General features: G+C 40.6%; 1 protein-coding gene across 3 annotated transcripts in view; it reads right to left on the reverse strand.

Annotated features, from left to right (window-relative positions):
* The window catches only part of PCDH7 (protocadherin 7), a 1,090,241-nt gene that overhangs the window by 507,757 nt on the left and 564,041 nt on the right, over positions 1 to 18,443 (reverse strand). The window lies entirely within an intron of this gene.

Raw genomic sequence — 18,443 nt, forward strand, 5'->3', positions numbered from 1 at the left:
GACTATATTAATTACCCTAAAGCATCTGAATATTACAGCAATGCAAAATACAGAACTTTATGCAAAATACATATGAGTGGAATTATTAATCTAACAGTAATATCTAGCATAGTTAAAGTGACTGTGGTCTGTAAAATAATCTTTTTTTTTTTAGTCCCCCTTGGAACATCATTTTTTTCTGGCCTAGCACCCAATACTCCACATCTATTTATGGTCTACTGACTCATCTTACATTCCCAACTTAATCCTTTGTCACTGGCATCAGTTGTGGATTCCAAGATTGTCCTGGGGGCATGGTAGTCTCCACTTCTGTCCTGTGGAGGGGTCTTTTGCATGCTATTAACACTCCCTGCTCTGTCTCCTATGATTATTGATTCACCTGAGGACAACTCTCCTGATTAAACCATGCCTTCCCTAAGCAAGCATCATCATTGACAAGTGGCCTACCCCAGGATGGTAGACCCATCTCTCCCTCCCAGAAAAGTGCCGTGGACTTGGGAAGCAACAAGCTTGAAATATCTACGGGAAAACTTGCCAGATTTGCAGATGGATGTGCTTCAGTACAGGTTGATGTAAATGCCAGATTTTATCTTGCTGATTGTGGGTTTAAAGTGAATTAGCGCACTAGAGGAAGTGACGTCAATGCCACACCTCCGATTTCCTTTTAAATATTTGGCGCTAACATTCACTTTCTTGTTTGTTCTGAAGAAGCTGCAGTTGTTTTTTAGCAGTGAAAACGCTACTGGATTTTAATAAAGCTGCGTTCAACAAATTATCGGACTAGGTGTTTTGGTGCTATTCTCGACTGCTTCACCTCCTGTTTTTGTGTTTGATTATTCCTGAGTTGATGATATTTTAGATGGTCAAGTGGGGCTTTGGTTGTGCTCCAGCTGGCCCAGGCTCTGTTTCTAGTTTTGATTTTTGCTTTGGTATCTTTTGTGAGCCATGGTGCTCTATTTGATCTAGTTTTTATTGTACGTGCTGGAGCATGGGAATCAAGGATACTTAGGAATTTAGTGTTACAGTGAGCTATGGCCTCCTCTAATGTTAGATTTTTTAGTTTTGACCAGTCAACTGCTTTTAATTCATTTTGAAATATATCACCATCAAAGTTTTTCCTGTTTCTAAATGTTTTATATTTAGGCTGGTGAGGGTTTCCTGCCTTATGTTTTATGATGTAGGTTAGACAATGGTCACTGAGGTCATCAGGGAGAGTACCAGCTGTGTACAGTTGGGGTTGGTTATTAACTAGGATCCAGTCTAAAGTATTTTCTTTATTGGTTGGTTTGTTCATCCTAGTGGGAGAGGTTACGGTCTGTTTAAACCCAAATAAGTTTTATATGACTGGGGGGGGGGGGGTCAGAGGAGCAGGGGTGCCAGTTGGTGTTAAAATCACCAAGAACTATGTTTTTTTGTGGATTGGTAGTGGATAACCAGTAAAGGAGATCTTCTAGGGTATTTATGTTGCTGCCTGGTGGAATAAATGCACAGACGATGTTCAACTGTTAGTTTTGGTTAATCTGTAGTTTGGTTATGAGGAGTTCCGCGTTATTGAATCGGGGTGGTTGAATGGTGTCTCTATTAATGGTTAGAGTATTTTTGTAAAGGACTGCTATCTCACCTCCTTTCCTTGTAGCACGGTCTAACTGGTGAATATTGTATCCTGGAGGTAGTATCTCATTGTCAGTAGTACTGGGTTTTAGCCAGGTTTCAGTAAGACACATAATGTCTGGGGAGTGGGTTGCTAGGAGGGCGTGTAGTTTGGGAATCTTATTGCTAATACTTCTAATATTTAGGTGAAATGCTAGGAGGGAACTAGTGGGAGTATTCATGGGTAGCTTGACTGTGGGGGTTGTGGTACGGGACTGGAGGTTATTGGGTGTGGGTAGGCCAGGGTTGGGATGAATATCCCCATGTGTTATAAGGTTATAGTGACAGGATGTTCTGAGCTTTAGGAGTTTGTTTATAAGCTTTATATAGTCTTTGTCTTTAGGATTATGTTTTGTGGCTGTACAGGGGTGGTATTTTATAGAGGGTGGTATATTCGGTGTGCAGGGGAAGGTAAAGTGTTTGGTGTTATGTGTGAAGTCGTGGGTGTCTGTTTGACCATTTGGGTAGTGAATACCATGGTCAAGTGTTTGTTCATAGGCAGTGAGATGATAAAATAGAAACAGTATAGGCATTTGTGTAATTAGTGTTTTTTTGCTTGTTTGCATTTTGATAGGGGGTGAGCCAAATTTGATGGCTGACTGTGCTAACAGGGTGTGGAAGAATGAGAAGAAGGAAATGGGTTAAGGGGGCAGGGTTGCTCAATGATGTGTGAGGTGCTGATTGGTACTTAGCAGGAGGGGAGTGGCAAGGGAGTGGCAAAGTCTGGTTTAAATTTAGCACTAGTGGGGGCAGGTGGAATTTGGGGGCAGGGAAGAGAGCAGAGCGAGTGGAGTGGGGCTAACATTGACTCAGAGTTACCTTGGGCTTTTGGTTTGGTTTGTATGATTGTATGTAAGAAGTGTTGTTGGCTGTACTTTAATTTGTTTTATTCTTTTTTTAATTTTACACCAATTTTCAGGCTAATTTTAATTGGACCCTAGGGGTAAACTAGCAAATGTAGTCAGTAAGGAGGGAACAAAATTACTTTACCAAATTAAAAAGTAAATGCTTGGGAATGGAACACTGTGTGAGTGTAAGGCTGATTCAAAGTAGTATAGCCCAATCTAGTGCCAATTGGCTAGATCCCTTCACTGTTGTTGTGCATACACCATTAAGCCTCAACAGTTTACAAAAAATAAATTGTAGCTCACCTATTACAATTTAAAAGCTGGAGGGAGTCAAGTTATTGCTTCCCAGAGGTTTTACTTAGTTAAGATAGCCAGCTTCACTGGAGAAGGTAGAAATTGCTTTATGAAGTGAATCCCATGGGGGGGGGGGGTCACTCAGGAAAGAAACCCGTGCAAACTGAAAAATAAAGGTAAATAAGGAAGAATTAGTGCGCAGGTTACAAGAATGTGAAGTAGAGAGCATGCAAGGAATAGAGCTGGAGAGTAAAATTAATTATATTGCATACATTATAATTAAAATTGATTATGATGCATACAGTATCAGCTCTGTAAAACCACAGACTAAGAGCAGTAACATACAGCCTCTAAGTCCAGTGATAACAGCTGTATACTTCAGTGAATACACACAGGATATAATCCACAAAGCAAAGTATGGCTGTGTTAGGACAATAATTCTAGAACTATGTTATTCAGTATGAACTAACAGTAACATGAACTGCGTTCACTTAGCCTTCTATAAAAGCAATTATAAAGTCCAGCCTGTAAGTCTGCTAAGTACAGTAGCATGCCATAGGAACGTTTATAAATGTAATCACAACATGAATGACCTCTGCAAAACAGCAGGAAGCCTGTCAGATATTCAACAATTAAAGCTCTACCTTCATAAAACAAGATAAAAAAACAAGCAGTTTGTAAGTTAGAACATTAGCTAGCTCTCAAAACATATAGGAGTTCTGAACAGCAGTTACAGCTTAGCACCATCAAATACCTCCGCAGTTAACAGTAATAACCAAATAAATCAGCAGCTAACAGCAAAGAGAGGACAGTAATGCAAAGTAACGTACTTACTGTGCAGGCACAACAAACAGAAAAACAGAGGGGTAGGGAAGGTACAACAGCTACAGGATGAAATTAATGTGAGTCAGGTAGTAGAAAGTTTGATTAAAGATGGCACCCTAGGAGGGAGTTGACTAATAAAGATAATTAGGGGGTGGGGGTGGCAGATAGGGAGAATGGAAAAGAGAGCAGTCAGGACAGGATTAACCAGGAACATACGGATCCCTCCCCCACAGGAAGAAGGGCTGGAAAACTATCAGTGTAAGGTAAGGACTGACTCTGAGAGTTACCTTGGGCTTTTGGTTAGGGTTACCACCTGTCCCTCTTTGCGAGGGACAGTCCCTCTTTGGGCAGTTGTGTCCTGCAAAAAAATTGCAAAAATGGCAAATGTCCTGAGATTTTAGGACAAAATTATTTCCTATATTTTATGTAATAGGTGCATAAAACAGTTATTCTGTATCTGAAACATCTAAATGTTATACAAAACAGAATAACCAACTAAAATGCTAGACGAATAAGCTTTTATTTAGGCAAAAAAGTGAAGTTTTGTCCTTTGTACTAGCCATTGGTATGTTTCGGCCTGCAAAATCTGATGTTTGTACCAAAAATGTCCCAATTTGGACATTTGAAAAGGTAGCAACCCTACTTTTGGTTTGGTTTGTATGATTGTATGTAAGCAATGTTTTGGCTGTACTTTAATTTGTTTTATTCTTTTTTAATTTTACAACAATTTTCAGGCTAATTTTAATTGGATCCTAGGGGTAAATTAGCAAATGTAGTCAATAAGGAGGGAGCTAAATTACTTTACCAAATTAAAAAGTAAATGCTTGGGAATGGAACACTGTGTGAGTGTAAGGCTGATTCAAAGTAGTATAGCCCAATCTAGTGGCAATTGGCTAGATCCCTTCACTGTTGTTGTGCATACACCATTAAGCCTCAACAGTTTGCAAAAGCTAAATTGTAGTTTACCTTTTACAATTGAAAAGCTGGAGGGAGTCAGGTTCTTGCTTCCTAGAGGTTTTACTTAGTTAAGATAGCCAGCTTCAGTGGAGAAGATAGAAATTGCATTATGCAGTGAATCTTGGGGGGGGGGGTCACTCAGGAAAGAAACCCATGCAAACTATTACAACTGAAAAGCTGGAGGGAGTCATGTTCTTGATTCCCAGAGGTTTTACTTAGTTAAGATAGCCAGCTTCAGTGGAGAAGGTAGAAATTGCAGGGAGTGATTTAAATAACCTAGAATTAGAGTTGAATTTTTACTATCTCTAGTCTTCGCATAATGTGCCTGGCACTTTTGGCGCAATTTTGAGTGCATACTAGTAATAACTCACTACTTTTATGAGAGTTTCCCCTTTTTGATGCATGTGTAGCCATGGAGTTTGCATATATGCTAGAAATGTTGAGGGGTCATGCAGAAAGAAAATAATAAACTTACTTATCCAAGACATCTGTGCAACAGTTGCACAACTTTCCATGTATATTCTCTTAGCACAGTTATACAAAACCATCCTTAGTGTATGATCCATGTAAAAGCAATGGGATCAAACATTACATAACAATGTTTCAATATATGCAGACTCAAATAAACTAAATGGTAAAGTAAAATCAGATTTAAATAACCTAGAATTAGAGTTGAATTGCTACTATCTCTAGTCTTCGCATAATGTGCCTGGCAAATTATACTATATACAGCAGGTTTAAGTTTGAGAGAAGAGAGCAGAAATGCAGACTATATTAATTACCCTGAAGCATCTGAATATTACGGATATGAAAAGTACAGAACTTTATGCAAAATACATACGAGTGGAATAACTAATCTAACAATAATATCTAGCGTAGCTGAAGTGACTGTGGTCTGTAAAATAATTTTTTTTTAGTCCCACTTGGAACATCAGTTTTTTTTCTGGCCTAGCCCCCAATACTCCACATCCATTTATGATCTACTAACTCATCTTACATCCCCCAACTTAATCCTTTGTCAATGGGGTCAGTTGTGGATCCTAAGATTGTCCTGGGGGCATGGCCGTCTCTGCTTCCCTCCTGGGGAGGAGTCATTTGGATGCTATTATTACTCCCTGCTCTGTCTCCTATGATTATTGTTTCCCCTGAGGGCAACTCTCCTGATTGGACCATGCCTTCCCTAATGAAGCATCATCAACAAGTTTCCTACCCCAGGATCGCAGGCCCATCTCTCCCTGCTCCTCCATCATTCACTCAAGCTGCTTATCAAACCCAGATGGGCCGGGCTGTAGTTAGGACTTCCTACAACTGTGAGTAGACTGTAAAAAAATCTTTAATCCTACTGTATACAGATGAGGAAAATCAGTAACCAAAAACTATTTTACCATGGTATGATTTCTGACAGAAACAATAATATATCTGCTAATAAATCTATTCTTAAGAATAAAAAAATTCTTATGAAACAAACATTAAAAGGGACAGAAAGAAATAATTTATGATTGTGCTGTTGAAATGGATATCTTCAGTACCAACATCCGTGCTTTTGGAAGTTGTATAACTTTATGAAGGCTGTGACAAGTGATGGTCCCACCACTGCCAACAGATATATGCATGTAATGGTTCCTCCACTGCCAACCAGTATGTGATGTCTTCATGCTGGGCCAGTAATCAAGGAGCCTGAATCCTCACCACTGACACTGGAGAGGGAAGTGCACTTGGAATATAAATGGATACACTCAATATTTCCAGATGCAGACCTCTGTGCATCAAACACATTTTCCCTTAACAGCACACAGGGAACACACTCAACCAAAGGTCTGGATTCCTCTATATCTCCCTCCAAGTCCCCAGGAAGACACTCTAATTGTACAGCTGTAGGGTTAGGTCCTCAGCTGAGTGTCCAGGCCAAGAACTCTAGACCCTCTCTGAAAGCCCAGTGATTTTTTGCTCCTTGCTGGAAGTAGCTCACACACACACACACACACACACACACACACACACACACACACACACACACACACACACACACACACACACCTGGGAAATGCTGGCAAAGATTTACCTGCTGTGTCCCCTTCTACCCAGAGCAGAAGGTAGTTATTGTCACCACCAGATACTCCTCAAACAGCTACTCAAAGGCCCTTAACAAAGGTGGTCCAATTGTACTGTGTAATATTAATACTATTACAAATGGTTGTAGTTTACCAAGATGGCTAGGCCTTGTGGAGTAGCCCACATAGTGTCACTAATTAAATATAAGCAGTCTCAAAGGTTAATTACTTTCTACAACAATCAGCTACAACAAACGTTTTAAATATATTTAATAATAAATAATAAAATAGCGTGAAATACTGAATATATATTCACAGTAAACCACAGAGTTGAGATCATAGGAAATATTGAAAATAACATTGATGGACAGACTCAAACAAATGAAGAAAAACAATATCTCAACTATGCTTCACTATATTCCTGACTGAATCTAGGGGAATTACTATTCCCTAATAACTTACTTGATTGAGCAGGCACAATTAAATGTGTCAGCAGTCTTTCTAGTCACGTTCCCTAAAGCAGAATACTTCATCTTCAGAGATTTCTCCCTGTAAAATATAATATCGAAGATGGTTTGAAGAATGACCTCATCTGGTCACCTGACTCTAGGTTTTCACAGTAAAGCTAAGACAGGAATTTAGCATAGACAGCTACAATATACATCTTAAATTTTATGGCAGTGCCTGGGGCTTCCCCTCTTTTTACTAAGCTAATGAACAAAGACTTCTTCTAGACCCACCATCGCTGGTCCTCTTCAGCACTGAGGAGTGCCATTTTAATTGTTAAACAGCTCATTTACATTTCCTTTATTTTTCTTAAAGTAAGCTAGCAGGTTAACCTTTGCTGTCCCAGCATCCTCTATTAAAATTGTGATGACCGTGCCCTGGCCTAGCAATCAGGGAGCCGCAATTCCGGTCATAAACTTTAGCCTTAAAACAATGGACATGAAACCTTCATCCAGACTCACTGGAGGTGAATTCTAACATGAAAGGGTCACAACATGCTTCACTGGGCCAGTAGAGTGCAATGTTGTCACATATTTTGCAGTTCCACATTTTACAGTATTCTTTTACACTCAAGAAAACATGCCTGTATTTTACATTTGTTTACAAATGCCAGAATTATATATCAAATTCTATTTTACTAGATTGGCAGCCTTTGCCCATCTCTCCCCAATCGTCACATCCCCCTCCCCCCCAGGGAACTCAAGCAAGTCTTTCAAGTGCCTCTTGAGAAACATCACTTGAGAGTGTCTGGTCTATCTGGGTGTACCTCACCCCATTCCCTGTCTTGAGAGCCTATCTGCATTGGCATTGTTACTCCCACTGCGGTGCTGCACTGACATATCATATGCTTGCAACCCCAGACTCCATCGTAGCAACTTGACATTTTGCTAACTAGCTCTGTTTAACCATGTTTGAGGGTTGTGATCCGTCATCACAGTGAATTTTCTTCCATACAGATAAGGCTGAAGTTTTTGTAGTGCCCACACTATGGCTAGACATTTCTTTTCTACTGCTGCATAGCATTCCCCCCTGGGTTGGAGCCTATGACTGAGATAAACTACTGGGTGCTCTTCTCCCTCTGAAGAAATCTGAATAAGTTCAGCCCCCACCCCATAGTTTGAAGCATCCACCTGCACAACAAAGTCTTTGCTGAAGTCTGGACCGGCTAACACAGGGGGTCCTCCCAAAGCTTCCTTAAGCTTCTGAAATGCCTGCTCACATGTTGGGGTCCACACTACCTTATCTGGCTAGTTCTTCCTTATCAGGTCTGTGAGGGGAGCAGCTATGGTACTATAATTGGGAACAAACTTTCTGTAGTACTCTGCTGCCTCCAATAATGCCCTCACCTGCTTTTTGATAACAGATACAGGCCATGCCTGAATGGCTTCCACTTTGGCAGGTTCTGGCCTTATCTTACCACTCCGCACTCTATGTCCTAGGTATTAGACCACTGCCATTCCCACCTGACATTTGCTTGGCTTAATGGTAAACCTTGCTGTCTGTAGTCTTCCCAGCACCTCCCTGATATGATGAAGGTGCTCTTGCCAGGAATGGCTGTAGATAGCAATATCATCCATGTAAGCAAGGGCAAACCCTCCTGCTCCTGCTAAGATAGGATCAACCAGCCTCTGGAAAGCTGCTGGGGCATTCTTCATCCCAAAGAGCATCTTTGTGAACTCATAAAAGTCAAAGGCTGACTTCTCTCTAGTACTGGGAGTGAAGGGCACCTGCCAGTAACCCTTGGCAAGATCAATGGTTGTAAGATACTTAGCCCCCACCCAGCTGCTCTAGGGCCTCATCTGTCCTAGGCATGGGGTAAGCATCTGACTCTGTGTGACTATTTAATTTCCTGTAATCCACACAGAACATGTTGCTGCCATCCTTCTTTGGCACCAACACCACTGGTGAGGCCCAGGGACTGTTGGACTCTTGAATCCCCCCTAGTTCCAACATCTCCTGTACCTCCTCCTTCAGAGTCTGTTTGACTCTTCTCAGGTACCCTATAAGGGGCCTGCTTGATAGGCCTTTGGAGTCTTGTACATACCTGGTGCTGCACCAGGTGAGTGCTCCCTGGTTCCCAGTGAACATGTCCCCAAACTCCTGCATCACTGCTCGTATTTCTCGAACCTGGGTAGGAGATAGCTGCTGTAACATTGCTATCCCTTCCACCGAGGTGTCAGTCAAAGCATCACTGAGGAGATCAGTCACAAGATCTCTCTCAGACTCCTCCTGCAATCCATTGCAAATGCTCAGCACAAGGGCCTCGCTATCATGGTAAGGTTTCATCATGTTAACACGGTACAATTTGTGCCCCTGCCATCTGCCTAGCACTTCCACCATGTAGTTAACATCACTTACTTTTCTTACCACCTTGTAGGGTCCCTCCCAAGCTGCTTGCAACCTGTTGTGTCTGACAGGAATGAGAACCATCACCTGCTGCCCTACAGCATACTCTCTAGCTTGAGCATTCCTGTCACACCACACCATTTTTTGTTTTTGGGCTTTTGCCAGGTTCTCCTGGGCCAGGCCCATGAGTTCCTTGAGCCTTGTCCTGATGTTCAGGGCATATGCCAACACAGACTCCTTGTAAGAATCACACTCACCTTCCCACTCATCTGAAGTTAAATATAGAGGTCCCCTCACACTATGTCCATACAGCAACTCAAAGGGTGAAAAACCTGTGGATTCCTGAGGAACCTCTCTGTAAGCAAACAACAGATGGGGCAATTATTTGTCCCCCTCCCTCTTAAACTGATCTGGAAATGCCCCTAGCATGGACTTGATTTTAGAGTTTAACCTCCCAACAAGACCATTAGTCTGGGGATGGTAGGGGGTGGTCTTCATGTGCTTCACTCCACAGGACTTCCACAGACAAGCCAGCAGGTCTGGCATAAAATTGGCACCTCTGTCAGACAGTATTTCCTTTGGGAAACCTACCCTTCTGAAAATCTCTAGCAAAGTATTTGCCACCTTCTCTGCCTCAATGGAGGAAAAAGCCACTGCCTCAGGGTATCATGTAGCATAATCTATAATCCCTAGGATATACTTTTATCCTGTGGAACTTGGGGTACTCAGAGGGCCCACAATAACCATAGCTACCCTCTGAAGTCACAGGCAAAGGCATCAAAGGAGCTCTCACCTTGTATCCTGCCTTGCTTACCTTTTGACACTGCTCACAGGTCCTGCAGTACCCTGTTACATCTCTGGAAATTCCAAGCCAATAGAAGTTTGGCATAATACGCCTCTTTGTACATTTTATGCCCATATGACCTGCAAAGGGAATATCATGGGCTATGGCGAGAAGCACCAGATGGTAAGCTCTAGGCACTACCAACTGCTGTACTCTTTCACCTTCTAGCCATCCCTCAGGGATCTACTCTCTGTATAGTAACCCTTTGCCACAGTATACAGATTTCCCCCTTCCCTTGAGGATCAGTTGCCTCCCTAGCTACCTGCCTCAGGCCTTGCAATGTGCGGTCTGAGATCTGAGCCTGTCTCAACTCCCTCCTTGTACTCCTTCCCAACTCCCCTTCCACAGGATGTCTGGCATCCTCTGACAGTAGTGCATCACTATAAGCCTGGGTACTACTACTCACCTCTACCTTTGCAGTTACCCTGTCCAAGGGAACATCAGTACCCACAAGCAGCTGTGGCTCACATTTAGTCTCATTGCTACAAAGCAGCTCATTCCCTGAAGTAACCACCTCAGCAGTCCTGGCCGCAAGAATGCAGTCTGTCTGGGTCTCCCCCAGGCTACCAGACCCACATGCTTGTCTCCTAGCCTCACTGCATGCAACTGCATAAGTACATAGTACTGCCTCATCCAAATCCTTCCCTCTGAGGACACCTGCAAGATGGTAATTTCATACCCCGTTGTCTCAAGACAACCAACTGCTGGCATTTTGCCTTTCCCACTGGCTCCCTCAGCTTTGGTTCCCCACCTTGCCTCTGTGGACATCTGTATGACACATTGCCCCACTGGTTGCATTCAAAACATATAACCCTAGCTCCTGGACGTGTATGGACTAGTGGCTTCCCCTGCTACTGGTAGATTCTGTTGGGGCAGTCTGTGCTGCCCACCATGGGTTCATTTAGTCCCATGAGCAGTACTTGGGGTCCCTTTCCTGTGCAGGGCTGCCCTGCTTGCTAGATATAGGTCTCCATTCTTCCCCAACTCCTCTGAAGTAGCACACTGTCTATCAGCTAACCAGATCCTCATGTCCTCAGGCAAAGTGCTAAGGGCTTGTTTCCTTACCAAAAGGTCTGCCAGCCCTTCAAAAGTGGTGACCTGACATCCACTCACCCAGTTATGAAAATAAGTGCTCAGTTCAGCAACATATTCACATATATTTTCATCTGCCTTGCATCTATGCTCATGAAATTCTTTCCTATACATTTCAGGTGTTAGCTTAAAACATTCCAACAAGTGTCTTTTTACAGCAGTATAATCAAAACAGTCAGTGTCATGCATTTTTGCTAAAGAAGTTATAGCTTTACCATAGAGTAAGGGGGTCAGGAACCATACCCAGAGCCCTTGGTCAACTTCATACTGTTTACATACCTGCTCAAACATATGAATGAAGCTATTAAAATTATCCCCCCTTTAAACTGTGAAAGAAATTTACTGATCTTTTGTGCTTCTGGGGTCCAGTTACTCCCTTCCTCATTACCTCCATGACTCTGGCGAAGAGTCAGCATTTCCCTCTCATTCCTCCTCTGCCGTTCACTTTCCTCAGCTTGTAGACTCCTCATTTTCTCAGCTGCTTCTAGTTCCATATGTCTAGCCTCCAACTCAAGTCTCTTTAGCTCCAGCTGTTTTTTTTTAAGTCGACTGCAGAAAGGTTGAGATGTCCATTCTCTGAGGATATTGTATCTCTACTGTCAGTCTGTCCACCAAGCTGCTGTTTTCTGATGCAGCTGTAACCAAGGGTGCAATCAGGTCTGCTTTAGTCAGGTTTCCATGCACCAGTCCCCTAGCCTGGCACATCTCCACCAGCTGGCTCCTTCTCAGCTTTCCGTACTCTTCTGCTGACATGCTGCCTGCTCACCCTGACTAAAACTAAGCTAACAAAAGAAATAAAACAACTGTGATCTGAACTCTGAGTATACACTGCGTGGCTGTTTTAGAGTACAAAACACTTTTAGAGATCACTGTACATAAGCTACAGGAATTTGCTTTACCCACACCACTATAAGCCAATTAGTATGTGAAGTAGATCCCACCACTGCCAAACACTTGTGATAACCGTGCCCTGGCCCAGCAATCAAGGAGCCTCAAACCTCACCACTAACACCAGGGAGGTTGTTTCCTAGAAGAGAGGAAAGGATAACTAATACACACAATAAAGTACAATTTTCCTTAAGTGCACACAGAGATCCCAGTCAGTCTGGGGCTGGTTGCTCCCTTGCGATCCAGGTCCTCAATAAGACTCCCCACTGGCACAGCTATAGGGTCCAGGTCTCAGCCTAGCTGGGCAAGCTAAAACCTCTAGTACCCTCTCTGTCCAACCAGTGCTTCATGTCCCTGCCCAAGTTGCTGACACAACACACACACACACTGTGAGAGACGTATTTATACAACTTCACAGACAGTCCTGGGAAAGGCTGACACAGATTCTCCAGCTGTGCCCCTTTACCCAGACAATATGGTAGTAATCACAGCCACCACCCAGCTAATAATATCAGCTACTAAAAGGCCCTTAAAAGGGTGTCCAATTATTACTGTGCAATATTATTATCCAAAGGTAATGTGACTATTCAGTCTAGGCTTATTGGAAGGACTTAGACAGTAAACTCTATAAATATATAATGTACTCTAAAGCATAATTTATCTCTACATAAACCAGCCACAGGTAGAAGGTTTTAAAATATTTAATAATAAATAATTAAAACACAAGACAAAACTACTACACCACAGAGATATCTAAGACTTCAGAGATCACACAGAAACTTAAAATAATACAGTAGGACAGTTAAAATAATACAGTAGGACAGGTCTGGTTTCAAAGAAAAATGCCTAATTAAGCTTTACTAGCTTTATCTATTCCTACAAGGAATCGCAGTGCTAGAAACTTACATGTGAGCATAAGGCAGAATGCTGATAAGTTGGATATCCAAGATCAAAATGCTCCCCAGTCTCTTGTGAGAAAACAGTATTTAAACATTACTAACACACATGTCTGCTGGGTACCTCCCAAATTACATCATGTTGACACTTACGTCTTCCCAGACAAACAAACTGCATTATTTAGCAATCTAACACCTGCTCAGAAACTTACAACAATTTAAGTAATTTCACATGTATACTCTAATAGAAACCAGAGCAATAAAGCATATTCCACATCTAAATTCTGGTCATAAACTTTAGCCTTAAAACAATGGGCATGAAACCTTCATCCACACTCACTGGAGCCAAATTCAAACATGAAAGGGTCACAACATGCTTCACTGGGCCAGTAGAGTGCAATGTTGTCACATATTTTGCAGTGCCACATTTCACAGTATTCTTATACACTCAAGAAAACATGCCTGTATTTTGCATTTATTTACAAATGCCAGACTTATATATCAAATTCTATTTGACTAGGCTGGCAGCCTTCGCCCATCTCTCTCCAATCGTCACAAAAACATATGCATTTAATTCAGTTACAATAATACATGTACTTTTCCTTACATTCCAGCAGGGTGCAATGTTGATACATTTTAACTCAAGTAAACCTCACAAGTACATTTTCAGCACAAGCATCTGTACAAATCAGTTTGATATACAAATGCCATATAATTATTTACAAAATTCCAGCTAGCTGTGCCAGCACAAATCATACATCCACTGCACTACTTCTGGCATGGCTGGCAATACCTCCTATCATCACAAAGTCCATCAATGTGAATGTTAGATGTGTGTGTGGCTTGCTGATTTCACAGTGTAATTTCATTCCTTTCCATGATATGGTGTCACCTCAGATTTGATTACATAGCAGGGTCACCAGTAAGTGGATTGTATTGTGGAAACATCTTTTAAGAAATCTGTTTTAGCTTTGTGGTGTATTGGTCCTGATGAAGTCAATCTGTGCTTTTATTCACACATTAAGAACACTCACAGTATCCACTGTGATTCAGAGCAGTCATGCATATGTCCAGAACATTAGTATCCCTACAAAGTAACATTTTTCATGCAAGTAGCCAACTAGAAGATAAGATGCAGGACAATTAGGAGGGCTTAGAAGAAACTCTGGTAAACAGGAATATACTGAGAGATAGCAACATGGTGGGCAGATGGCAATCACATTGGGGAAAAAAATTTCAAAATTTAGCCCCTGACTTAAAAGTTAATGTGAACTGATAATTCTGAATCTAGCTTACAGCTGCTCGTTTTAGCACTAGTGGTGTTGCACAGATTATCTATCTGAAAAACATAAACAGCTCTACCATTTCACTAAGCATGCCTGTGGAATAACCTCAAAGTATGTAAATGAAAACATAAAATAAAAATATTCCCTGCAACACCCATGTGGGGGGGGGGGGGCTGAGCCCCACATGCCTGCTGTTAATTTTATATTCTAACTCCACGATAGCACAATGCATATTCTGGAATCACAATAGTGTAGCAATTTTGTATACCTGCCAGCCATTTGTTTAATCAACAAAATTGCTATAAATAGACAGATGTCAACTTTAAAGACAGTTAGCTACATTACTGGCTCCTATATGTAAATATATTGATGAAAATAAATCATAAAAAGTTGCCAGCTTCAATCCAGTTCATATATTTGAATAGTATTTTCAAAATACAAAAGATAACATTTGACTGATAAGCTGCTGAACAATAGCACATAGTGAGTATTAAATAGACTTGTTTTTACTTCCAGTGCATTACTTGTTATACATGCTCCAATGCACTGCAAAAGTATATTTTTGGCATTCCAGTAAAGAAAACCACTAAGAATATTAATAATCAAACATGTTAGGAAAGCACTTATATTCAGGAACGGTGGGATGATGACCCTGATGGAATGTGCATGGCTAGTGTTAGTCCCAAAGAAAGTGACAGCAATGCTTACTGTATTATCAGGCTCAGAATTATTTCATAGTATTCCCAGCATTGAGAATAAACTATTAACAGCTTTGCTTTTCTATGAAATGTTGCTTGATGGTACCATTACTTTGTCTGTGTGAGCTTACTTTTAAGCATTTCATTTTACAGCTATCTAAAATACTTAAATTACTGCACCCATTTGCAGCCATTGTATCAGATGCATTCTTGCTTGTAAAGGCTATTTCCTATTATATAGAGTATGCACTATGTAGCTGTAGCCCTCAAACATATAAATCCATTTCCATCCCTGGGAAGAATTGCATATGTACAAATATGTTTCTCAGAAGCCATTTTGAATTCATATACTAAGTACTAGCATTGGAAACAGTGAAATAACTACCGTGACATTTTTTTAACACACACACAAAGTTAGAAGGTTTTGAGCAGTGTACACAATACTTACATATAACTTCATTCTCCCTGAAATTGCTATTTTTAGTCACTGCAGCATTGCACCTATGTTAATGCACTCATATCAAAAACAGAAATGCATATATTTTCATCAAGAACAAAGGTACAATACATTTGCAGTGTTTATTATCTTTGTTTGGACATCTCGGCTGGGGTGCCTTCTGTGCGGACTCTGCATGTCCTCCCTGTGGTCATGTGGGTTTCCTCTGGGTGCTCTGGTTTCTTCCCACATCCCAAAGACAGTAGGTGGATTGGACACTCTAAATTAGCCCTAGGTGTGCGTGTGCCTTCTGTGGAAGGTTGGGCGCTGGGCTGGCAACTCGACACTGTAAAACTCCACTGCCAATCATGAGCAGACAGATGATCTGCTGTGGCGACCCCTAACTGGGAAAAGCCGAAAGAAGAATAATTATCTTTGTTTGGACATGTGCTTTTTTAATGCAAGGTACAAAAATCAAATTAATTTTTATGAACAGATTCTGATGCTGAAATTTTTACAGATTACTGAAGTATGATGAAAAAGGATTTTAAAGGTCCTGGGTAAAACATCATATTTTAAACCTCAAGACAGTGAAATGTCTAAACTGAAGCTATTTTAATTCTTGTAGAAGGACATATTTAACATTTTCAAAGACTCTGCTTATAGCTACAAAGACAATTTCATTGAGATGGCAGTTTTCCATTGGGATATCAAGTTTTCATTAACAATCTGTAAGGAAATAATGGTTTAGTGCCCAAAATGGAAAATATGCTGGGAGTCTGTTAATAGTTCATGCTAGTTAAGAGGTTTGATTATTTGAAGGTATACAATTGTTTTCTAAGAATTTCTAATTTGAAGATAGAATAGAGAAGAGTTGGTGTTTGAGTGAGATATTAGAATTCCGTTTCTGGGTATGGTGTTAATTAGGGAATGTTTGTTGTAAGAAAAATGTTCACGGTTACTATCTATCTATCTATCTATCTATCTATCTATCTATCTATCTATCTGTCTTTTACTTTGATATATTGAAACCAGTATATGCATACTGTACAACAGAAGGTAGGTGTTACTGGGACTATGTGCATACAGTTGTAGGCATTAGTAGGACTGAGTGAGTTCATTATTATTAATGTATGACCTTATACAATGGACAGGACTTCTGCTAAGACTGAGTCTGAATATTGAATAATTAGGAAGGGGAGATTATTGAATAATTAGGTAGGAGGAGTAAAGGAAAGCAGAAAGTAGAAGTGGTGGGATTCAGTGTGGAGGTGTAGAGCAGTTACATAAGCTATTAGTCTGCAGATGTTTTTTAGGCTATGGTTAAAATCTGAAATGGATTGTATATCCTTGCTCTCCATCTCTTCTTCATGTTTTAAATGTTATGCAACTCACAAGCATGGCAAGTAGAGATTATGAATACTCAAGTGACAATTAATCAGGCCTAATAACTGCATGCCGCCCAATAGCCCCTAGTTATAAATTCAATGGCGCAGTTGTCCTGACACAAAGTTGCAAGAAACTTTTCATAGTTTACCTTAGCTTTGTTTTTCTCTCTGTGAATATCTTGGTCTAATAAATAAGCAGCTATGTGCCCATGATTACCCTTTCAAATCTCCACTACTAGTCTTTTAAAAACCTGGAGAAGTGTCTTAAATGAGTATTGCATCATTGGACAACATATGATGCAACATGCACTCAGATCTCAAATGGTAAAATGCAGAAGCAGTCAGTGAAGCAGAGTTTAACAATTGTGGTAGAACAGATATCAGAAAAGCTACACACTAAACTAATTCCTTGTACAGAACAGTAATGAAAATGTTTATTAAAAGCAGCACACAAAATGAGATATCTCCAATGTTAGTATTTTCCTCTTTCAGCATGATACCTGAATTAACTGTTACAAGCGGGTCTACTTCACGTTGTCGTAAGCTGACAATATCGAGTCTGATATTGTTAGAACAACAATATCAAAAGTGAAGAACATTGTGCAAGTAAACAGAAAACTCCGTTAGGGGAGATTTCCGTTTACCTCAATGTAGCGCGGTCTCGGAGTTGGTATATTTCAGTATGGGGGTGTGGGGGGTGCAGCCATTTATTTCTTTTTTTTTTTTAATTTTTTAAAAATTTTTTTTATGTTATTTGATGTTTTACTTAATCGATCAATAAAGTTCGACCTTTATTGATTTGATTAAGTAAACTTTCAATAACGTGATATAGACGCGTTACAAGCTACTCCTGTCAAGGCCAAGTTGTTGTTTTTTTTTCTGATAGCATGTCCAGTTATAACTAGTACTTAGTTAGGCAAGTGGACAGTAAAGTGTCTTCATAAACATTGTTCTTTCCCTAACATGGAAAGAGAAATGCAATGCATACATGTAGGATGAATTTAAGCATGGTGCACTAGAAACATACAATGAAGCATACAATTGAATCAAATGCTTCCTGCTTCTGTTACATGCATTTTCTCTCATACTTTTCAAAGTGAAATGTTTGGGAATGTAATCATTGTTAACTGAAGCCTCTGCACATATATGTGTGTAGATGATATTTGGAAACATTAATATGCAAAGTATTTCATTTGGTAGTAACTTTAACAGAGCATATTTTGTTGAAACTGCAGACAGTTGATGAGAATTCCATCATGCTCTAGTCTGCTGGACATGCTGGGCTGTCCTCTACTGTGAGGTCAGGTAATTCAGATTAAGGAAGAAGACAATTTGTTACGTACAGTAACTTTTCGGTTTAATCCACACTTTTCTGAGCTCTGAGTTAGTATACGTAATGGCTCAGGGGTCGTTACATTGGTAGCAAATATGGTTTAA

This window comes from Protopterus annectens, chromosome 2.part1 (genome assembly GCF_019279795.1).
Source record: "Protopterus annectens isolate FY-2018-M chromosome 2.part1, PAN1.0, whole genome shotgun sequence".
In the NCBI taxonomy this organism is placed as follows: Eukaryota; Metazoa; Chordata; order Ceratodontiformes; family Protopteridae; genus Protopterus; species Protopterus annectens.